Raw genomic sequence first — 10,536 nt, forward strand, 5'->3', positions numbered from 1 at the left:
ATCACTTTCAGGCATTTTTAGCATTACTTCAGTGGCATTTCAACAGTGTAATGCTCTGTCTTTATTGCGAAACATCCTAGCCACCTAGTCCTAGACCTGTCCCTGTCCAAAAATACTTTTCAATAGAGCAAATACGGCAGGTTATAATAATCAAGCGCATAATTGGTAGTTTCATAAAAAGTTCTTGCTCAAATTGAACAGGCTTAACAAACTAATAATCTAAATGCGCAACAATTCGTAGGTGGAGATCATGCCCGCATCGAGAATAGAATCCTCACGCAGCCGCGGGGTAATGTGGCGCATAATCCACCTCGCGCGCCACTGTGCCCGCGGCCCTGCACAATGCGCGGATACATATAATCTGCAAAAACTAACAATGACCCAATAACCAAATAAACTCCAATATTTTCCAAACCATCATATCGATAACTTTCGACCTTCTGGCTTCCCCCAAGCGGACTAGTTCAGTGGCAGTGTCAGTACAATATTTTTGCAAGAACGATTCCGCAATAAAAAAACATTTGTCTACAATTTGTTCTCAATATATTTTTCGCAGCCGATTTAATTCAATTTGGCAACAATGAAACGACATTTTTGCTCTGTTATAGGTGGTCCTGTAAAAAACGGTTGGGAGCTTTACTTTTTGTAATGGTTTTGATTTAATGTTTTATTTAGCATTGTTGTGAGATTTTTTTGCTACAATACAGGTAGTTAAAATAAAATATAGAGTAAACACACATAATTAAACTATATTGTGTTGTAACGTACCATGACGTGGATATTCAGATCTAGTAAGATATGATAGATCTATACTTAAATATCAAAGCAGTGACAGCTAGAAACTGAATCCATAACAATCAAATTTAAAAATGCACATACGTATTTTTTTAATGCATTTTTATCATTATTTAACTGGTGAAAATATAATTTTGAGATGTCATCTCACTATTTAGCAGGTAATTGTGTTCCCTAAGACAAGTTGATGGGCGAATTACGGACAACGGATAAACGATCCGCCACCGGGTCTATCATAAACATTGCAAAAAATCGAAACTGCCTTGTCATTTTGACACCATTCATTCAGTTAGCCCGGACCCCGATTTTTTGTCCATTAGACATTACATCCTTCCCTAACACTTATCACAACCTGGTTAAGTATAAAATGCCAAAGCAGGTCTGTTAGCCTCACAACGTGAGTAGTTTTTTCGCAGCAATATGTCTTAATGAATTCCTCCGGCGTCCATTCATGTCATTTGCTGAGTAAACACAGACCTTTATCAAATATAATTCAATTTTCAACGATAGTTTGGAAAGGAAATAAGGTATAACCGAGATTATGAGTGCCTAAGATGACACTTTCAACAGCTTTGGAAAAAAACAGTTTGGTTAATTTTCCTTTTTGCCATAATGAATTAAAGTTTCCCATTAATTTATATAGGTAATACGTTGGAATGTGAATATTTCAAAACCAAAATCACGTGCTTTTTCAAATAAGTCGTTTTCCAGGGACTTTTATAACTTTATAGTAATTAAATTTCATTCCCATTGAGAAGAACCGGCAAGAAACTGCATAAGTTTCTCTCTTAAAAAATAAAACACTGGATTGAGAATTAAGAAGGAGTATAACAGGTAGCAATTAAATAATTTAAAAAGTGTGACGAGCAAGTGGTAGCCGAGTGCGAGGCAGCGCGGTGGTAGGATGACGTGCCGTGGGCGGGCCGCGCCGAACAATGCCAGGATTAGTGCACGTTTGTTCATTTTTGTTCACATTGTTCCTTGCTCACGGTTTATACAGCATGCAACTAGGGATCAGCGCTCACGCATCGCTGGCGCCGCGTTATCACGCCGCTACACGTCCACCACCCCTTTTAACTCTATTTTCGATGCGGTTTCAATTTGAAACTGTTTGCGGATAAGCATAATTTACTCGCGGCTTTTTTGTAATGAAGTTGAATTCAATCTGCTATCGAGTGATAGGGATGAACGTATTGTCATATTTAAATATGCTTTTGGGGTATTAATATTTTATAAGCCGAAGTTAAAAACAGAAAAGTAAAGATGTTTTTGGACCGGATTTTATATGCAAAAGACGCACTAAGATAATTTAATATAGCACTTCTACGAGCGCGAATGCTCTGAACTCGTTATTATCAACTGTAACCAGAAGAATTCATAATGGTATTTATTTTCAGCGGATCCGGATGCTACCGGGGCGTCTGCCAAACCTAACGCATAAATAATCTCCGACGGAAACGGAGGATCGATTTCTGGACTGAAGCCGTTCATCAATCTATCATCTGGACGGCTTGATCAAACGGTCGTCGCGAATCAGCCGGTCACAGGGCCCGATGACATCTGACACAATATAATGAAGACGCTTCAAAGAGTTTTTATCGCGAAATACTTACCACCTGAACGGATGTGCTAGGACTTGAGTGATTAATTAATTACTTCACAGTAACTATTACTTATTAAACGATTCGTCATTAAATATTATTTTTTAAATAAATATAGAACAAACACGCGCTATGGATTTGGTTAGTATCACTAACTTATATTATAGTCGTTGGTGAAATAGTCAATTATTTGTGATAGTTTTGAAAAAGAATCTTGCGTGTTAGTGTAGTGTAGTTAGTGTAGTTGCAGAGCCTAACATAACTCAGTAAAAGTTTAAAAAGAAACAGCTGAACAAAAGAGTACTCAAAAACCCTATGTCACTTGCAAACCTATTTCACTTTAAACTAAAATTATTAATATCACGCTTTTAAAATGTATAATACTTTTTAGGAGAAACGTAAAGCCAGCTAATGTGTCCTCTGCTTATGGGTTCCTAATAACTACATCAAAGGAAACGCGATTAATTGAGCCATCATCGAGGGAAAGCGTCAAAGCTCCCTCACTCACGCGCGCTGGCATCACGGACTCACGGTCAATTTGTACCGACACGTGCGTTTTGCTTTTGTTTTCACCACCGTAATGTATATTTGCGTCAACCTCAAGTATGCGTGTATTGTATGGTTTTGCATAAGGTGAATAATAGTTTATTATGACTTTAAAGAACTTACCGATTTGGAATTTTGATAAGGATATGATTTCTTTTCATGGTTTTTGATTTCTATGTTTTTTTATTGTAGTTAATGAATATACCTTTAAAACATCAATAAAGATAATGTTTGAGTGAATCGATGATCAAGCAATTATCGATACAGTAAGTAACAACTGCAAACGACTCAAAAAGCAAACAGCTGCAATTTGGATTTAGCCTCCACGCCTAATTTCGGTTGGTAGACTTATTTTAACATTAAATACACACACAAATATCCCTTTTATAAACACATCGCCCCTAATATTGGCATCGCTGGTTGAAACAGCTCAACTTGAATTAAATTTGATTTGCTAATTTAACCTCTATTGCAACGCCTAAAGGCAGTTTTAATTGCTACAGTTCAAGTACTTGTATTATTCAGCTAACACACAAATTGTTTTAGAATTTCTTATTGTATTTATGCTAAGATAGCATTTGTTAATTTTAGTATTATATACGTATAGATATATTAACGTTAGTTCGAACATTTATCTATTTGTTGAGTCACAGACTCGCAGCGAAATGCTCTCTTTACGCAGAACGGTTTGTGTATTCGTAATACAAAACATATTAATTAGGTACAATTGAAAACAAATGTTACTTTTAAAAGAATTTTATGAACACATTGAAGTGCTTATGAATTAGGATTTTTGAATACAAACGAACCAGCTCACAATTACTGCCAATATACATAATAAGAACAAACACTTTTTTTCGGATCTAGACACCGTTATTAATTGGTAGGCAGTTATTTTTAAAGAGTTTAAATAAACTAAAAAGGCGCTACTATCCGATAAGGCCTACTGTCTGATAAGAAAGTATAATTCAAATTAATAAAAAAAGTTTAGGTCCATATTTTCAAAGAAGAGCTGCATAAATACATGTCCATCATATAGTAAAAAATCAAAGACAGATAAACACGACACAGTATAAGTGCTCACGAAGTGACAGTGGACTATCGAAAACAAGTGAACGTTATCTAAATCTTCACACCAGAAGCCTACCCTGATAGTGTTTGATAACAGAGCGATAAGCTAAATGTGATAAAGTCATTTGCGTTGAGTATCTTTATCCCCAATCCTTTCTCATGCGGCAGATCTTTATAAACAAGTGACTTACAGTATTTGGTTTTACCTTTCAATACGTTGGCCGTTAACGCGGGCGGTGTGCAATGTGGCGAGCACATGGGCGTATGCAGTGCCCATAAATGTACGAACTTTACTCGGGACTCTGTTGTCGACAGACGATCCGACGGAAAAATAAAATGAAATTATCGTTCCAATTTCAAATAAAATTATTTTGTTTTTTGCTTTAGAAAAGTAAAAGTTTCATTAGCAGTGCTTCGCGATTCAAAACTTTGCAAACGAACAAACGAGGATTGACCGTACGGGTGCGAAACAAATGCTTTCACTTGTAAATAGTATTGATAATTTTATTAAAGCGCAAAAACATACTTATTATCGAGTAGGAATTGTTTTAAAATTTTAAAAGCATACCAACTGTGCCTGTACGCCTTGTGTTTAAAATGTTTTTGTCCTAAATAAAAAGCTGTACGCAAAAGATTTGATTAAGAAAATATGAGATATGACACATCACCTTTCATTTCCTTAAAAATACAAATTAAATTAAACCTATAATATACCATAAATATTCAATTATTTGTTACTTTAAATTACGGACAGCCGTTGATAGAATCGGATGTCTCGGTTCTCAAGCAAGTGTGGTGGCCCTTCATACTTGGTCGTGAGGCATGCTCGACCGCCACAACTTGCGCCGAACCATCATAACTCTTTACAGCATAATTAACGAGATTATCAACTTTACCCCTAATGTCTTTGTTGTGGGATAAACAATTATTTCAGTAAAAACATTAAAGTTTTTTATCGTATAACTCAGCTTTATTTATGTCGACTTGATTTGTTTTGTTTCATACGGGGACATTTCACGATCGTGCATTTTTGCAGATTATAATTAAAATGATTGATTTGCACTACCTAAACTTGAGTGAAAGAGGATTTGAATTGGAAGAGTAGAACAAACAAGTATATTTTTACATGTCACACAATCGTGTCAGGATTTACAGATTACAGATTATTTGGATGAATTCTGCAAATCCTAGATCACTTTCATGATCCAAAAATAAGACTAATATGAAATGACTACTATATTTTTAATGGTTAATCCATTTTGTTATTAAAACGGGGACGTTCTGGTCTCGGCGTGGTTTAAATACAAGATAAACAGAACGGTGTCAGTACACTCTCGGGACTCGAATCGTGTTTATTTGTCTAACTTTTTAGATAAATAACGTTTTATTTATTGAATAACTCCTGACTGTTGCCGATATCAATGTCGGTATCATTTACCGATGAAGTTGCTTACATAAATACAAACTAAAGTTCAGAAGCTCTTTGCGCTTCCATTCTATAATAAACGTGATTTGTGTTAATAAATATCTAATTAAAATTCGACAGAGTAAAATCTGTACCTAAATGTTTCTTTAACGTAAGATACGCTGATTATCAGGAACATACTACTACTACATAGATTAGAACTACATTAAAGTTCTAATTCAATTAGATTTATTAAACATTACAATTATTGTTTTAAAACAATACGATCGACCAACAGTTGTGTTGGCAATTAGAAAATACCTTGAATAGCGGTCTTGTTGTATAGGTATGTATTCGAAGCTATTTATAAAGGCGAGTTTTAATAAAATTTGTCAGAGGAAAGTTAAAGTGGCGGCGGGCTTAGCCGCGGTTAAACTTAGTGGCGTTTGTTTAGATAAGCCAAACGAGTGACGGGGACGCCCGGGCCCGTCCGCTGCGGGCGACGCGCGCCGAGCTGCGGTCACACTGCAGGCTACAGCGGATTCTGTAAAATATTCACTTATTTTTTGTAACATAATATACAAAGACAAAATCCATTTCCTGAGAAAAACAAAATCCGTTAGGGTAGAAAGTATCTAGTAGTTTTGAAACGTTTATAAACAGAGAGCACTTCGCATCTCCCACCCTTCACAGCTTATTTTACTCTGCTTGTGAAGAGTCTCCTATGTCTCTAATCTTAAAGAAGAATTTTCTCATACTGAACATGAAAACACATTTTTACGTTACGGAGAGCTCTATATGACATAAATTTCTTCCATGTCAGTTTGTTGTCGAAATAAATAGTAATAAAATAATTTTGCGACTTTAAAAATTCTATTTAATTTTTGGGGGATGTGCTCCAGGCTGGTTAAGCTTGGCTGCTTTGCAAACATCAGTGCTTTTTGTAATAAGAAATAATTTAAGGGGAGCAATTTAGACAGGTGTGGTGAAAAGCCTTCGACACTCACCAAGGACACGCTCTCGCCAACTTAAATCGCTCGCGCGTATGATGTTCAGCACCTGAAAAAGTAGAGCTATCCAAACTTGGCACTAGAAGAATTGGTATGCTCTTAAATATGATACCGGTATCAACTTGCAAACTTCCATCCCCTACTTGGTTGGAGGCAAAAATTCAAAGATTTTGAAACTTCTTCGCTTTTTTATTTGTGTACCAATACCTTTCTAACTTCCATACCAATAGGGCTACCACCTCCCTTTTTAATATGTTATGAAAGAGAGGCCACTCTATTACATAATTATGTGCATCCTGCTACTATTATAATAATATTTCTTTCGGAGATGGTTGGAGGCCTCCAAGGTTTTAGGACTTTAGATAGTTACGCTGGCAGGCCTACCGAATTTTGCCTTTGTGAAAAAAGGCCCTGCTCTACACCGTGTAATGCGCTGTCTCTCTTACACAAAACCATTTCATTCATTTATTTCTCTTAATAATAGTTAACTTTTGCTATAATTTAAAATAATAACTTTGTGAGGACTGTTACTATGATACTTCAATATGTGATGATAGACCACATTTAGAGATTGGCGCTGTTGAAATTCTCTTTACTTTGGATTCCACTTATATAAAAGTAAGCTTTTAGCATTCCAAACAAAATTTAATGATGACCAAATCTATGATAATAAAACCTTAATAAATAAATAAATAAATGCGGACAACATCACATACATTGTTCTGAACCCAAAGTAAGTTGCTGAAGCACTTGTCTTATGGAATTCAGATACAACAAAGGTACCACAAACACCCAGACCCGAGACAATGTAGAAATGTTAATTTTTACATTGACCCGACCGGGGATCGAACCCGGGACCTCAGAGCTAGCGACACCTTGAAACCGGTGCGTACGCCACTCGACCACGGAGGTCGTCAAGACTTGACAAGACGTCAAGAACTTAATGGTGAAGTCAAATAAGAATAATATAAGACTAACAGCACCCCGATGTTAACACACCTCAAAATTTTATTTGATTTTTTACCCCAGTAATTAAATTGTTTGATTCAGTTTTAATAAGTCAAGATAAAAAAAAATCTGCCAGCTGTGCCTCTGCGTGCCGTCAGAGTCGGAGGTCCAGCTAAGGGTGAGGTGAGCTGGACCCTCACTGACTCTACTTCAACCTTCCCGTGTAACACGAGATCACACTTCCGCAATAACTCCAGCAGGAACATCCGCCAACTATTTGTACTTTATAATTAAGAACGTGACTTGACAAATAAGTAATAATGAATCTATTAAATGTCCTCGTTCTACTATGCGTTTTATGAATGGAGGGCGTGCTCAATTCTGTGACTGGATGATTATCCGCCAGAACTATCCGATATGTAAACACTGTCATCGCATTCCCGGCATCTTCACGCTCCGGTGGTGTTACTATGGCCCACACAAATTTCAATGGACTTGTAACAATGCGCGTCACTTGTCGCCTAGGCTCCAAAACTGGTCAGTTTTGACATGTTGTCATGTTTTTATATACGGCCGCTGTCAATGCTTCCTCGACGACGGCATTACCGAGGGCTGCCCAATTTGCCACAATGGCGTACACTTCTAATTCCTATTGTGGAGATTACGAATTTACGTCTCCGTGTTATTGCGATGCGCCTCACAATGCGGATTAAGCATTATTTGTTCAAATGACTTCAGTTTTTGGTGGGAGTTGTGACGGGAAAAGATATTTGCTCATCCTGTTTCGTGTGACTTTTTACTTTATTGTATAATTGGCTTACCTACCTGCGTTTTTGCAGAGTAATTAGCTAATTCTATTATCTAGGGGCAGCTTAAATGTAATACACGTATAAAATTATATTGTACGCTGTGGTTATTTTATTTAACAAACGAGGATAAAATAGTTAAATAAAAAAAGGTCACACTAATTAGGACTACTGTCGATGCATCATTGTATTAAAGCTAAAGCAATACCTAGGTATTTTAATATGTATAATTCAATATAATTCAATTCATACACTATATCTGATTGATTCTACTTCTTGAATACCTGCACACGCATAATTGCCGTAATTATAAGTTGGCACAAGAAATTCTATAAAAAAATACCTATCATGCAAATATCAGTCATCCGACGGCTACTCTTAGTTAACTATTTTTTTTATTTGAAATGTTTACACAGCCGATAGGGCGATGACTAAACGCTTTGTGACAGTTACTGATCTACAAAGAGACCAATAAAACCCTCTATTGTTATTCCTTATAACAATAAAAAATAATATGTTGAAGTACCTCTATTCTGAAATATTTAGTGGATGGAAAAATGATTTTATGAATTTAAACCGTATAGTAAGTGCTTAAAGTTGTAATTCATTTAGCTTATTTTTTAAACAGTAAGGGACGTCATCCCTTTGTATGAATTGATTTTGTGTGAAAATGGGGTGTTAGGTACTGTAACATCTCTGTCTGTGGTCAGACCCCCCGGGAGCGGCCGCGATATTTGTGCAGAGATAAAGTGACTGCATTCTGAAGATCACGCATTGTCAACCAATTATATCATCATTTTAAGTGACTGCATTATGACTTTTTAATCCAGTATTACAAATATGCATAATTTTATGTTGAAAGCGTCAAATGAGTTAAATTGGATCTGAAAATTAAAGTGCTGTGAGTAATTTGATAGAAACATTTATTTCAATAGAAACACCTAAAGGTATGACAAGTCAAAGTCACGTGACTTATTGATACAAAATTGCAGAAAAGGTTATGGTCTGTTTTAAAAACGACGTAAATTAAATTCAAAGGAATCAACAATACATTTATCATTTAGATTCTTGCTAGGTATCCCCATGGAATCAGTATGCTACCATCTTTATTGGAAAGCAATACAATTTTCAGATAAATTATTTGTTCTCTATTTAAAAAGTTATTAGCAGTATTGTAGAAAAAAATGCTCTGTAATTTTTTTTATTGATCGATCTTTTTCAACAAAGAGTTCTTGGCTCACGAAGATAGGATAGTCAGGGTACATTATTGTGAAACAATGGCGCATCGTAATGTTTGGTAGGGATATGGCGAGCTGTATCAGGTCGGTGGCCAGGTCTCGGCGCATGCGTCCTCTGCCTTGTATTATCGAGCGGCCCAGCTATACCCCACCTTGTATCTTGCCAGCCATTTAACGGCCATGTATTGTAAAGGTTATATACCATTGTACTTATAGTGTATACAGGTATCTCCCTCTGGGTAACACGACATACGTATACGCCCGTAGATTTCATTTGTTCCAGCGCTTCACTGCTGATGACTGAGTTACAAAATGGTTTTGGAAATTGGTCTATCGATACAAGTTGAATGAGTAAATTTGTCGTAATAATATTGGCCACATTGCTTGAGAGCACAAAAAATACTGAATTTTTAAGGAAAGGAAAATTTAAATTGGTTATTTACTCCAAAACTCAAATATCCATGAAAAACTAAGATATATTTTAGTTAATAGAGTACTTATTGAAAAACTACAGAAGAGATTCTGTGAGGGCAATATCAAATTGATATGCAGTATTTTTTTGCAATATCTTTAGCTACTTCTAACTTGTCCAAAGGTTTCATGTATAAGGAAAAATACTTTAGATATTAGATTGGAGCATTTACCTACGTACTAAATTAAATTGAATGCATGTATTCAGTGAGTATAGGTCGTGACGGTGCACAAAAATATGATAAAGTTGCTGGTAAGTTTTATAAAATAACACTGCCTACTGACGAACGTGCATTGTCATCGACAGAATTCGAGCGAACACTTGGTCCATCATTATGGACGTACAATTAAAGAGTAAATGTAAAGTAAATACTCAACATTTATTGTCGATTTGATCCGTCACATTCGTAGTGGAGTGGCTTAGGATTGATTACAAACTGCCAAAGAAAATGAAACTTTGCCGAGTAGCCACAAAGTTGTGTTTTCATTAAGCAGAATGTAGCTTTGTCACTGGAACTGCCCACGCTGCCTTCACATTTGTGTAGTATCTGAATATATTTTGTGGAGTTTATTTAAACTTATCGTGAATGTCGTGGTTTTTATGTTAAAAAGTAAAGCTAATTAATTTAGTAGCGCTAGTTTTAA

Source organism: Trichoplusia ni, chromosome 1, assembly GCF_003590095.1.
Source record: "Trichoplusia ni isolate ovarian cell line Hi5 chromosome 1, tn1, whole genome shotgun sequence".
Taxonomy (NCBI): domain Eukaryota; kingdom Metazoa; phylum Arthropoda; class Insecta; order Lepidoptera; family Noctuidae; genus Trichoplusia; species Trichoplusia ni.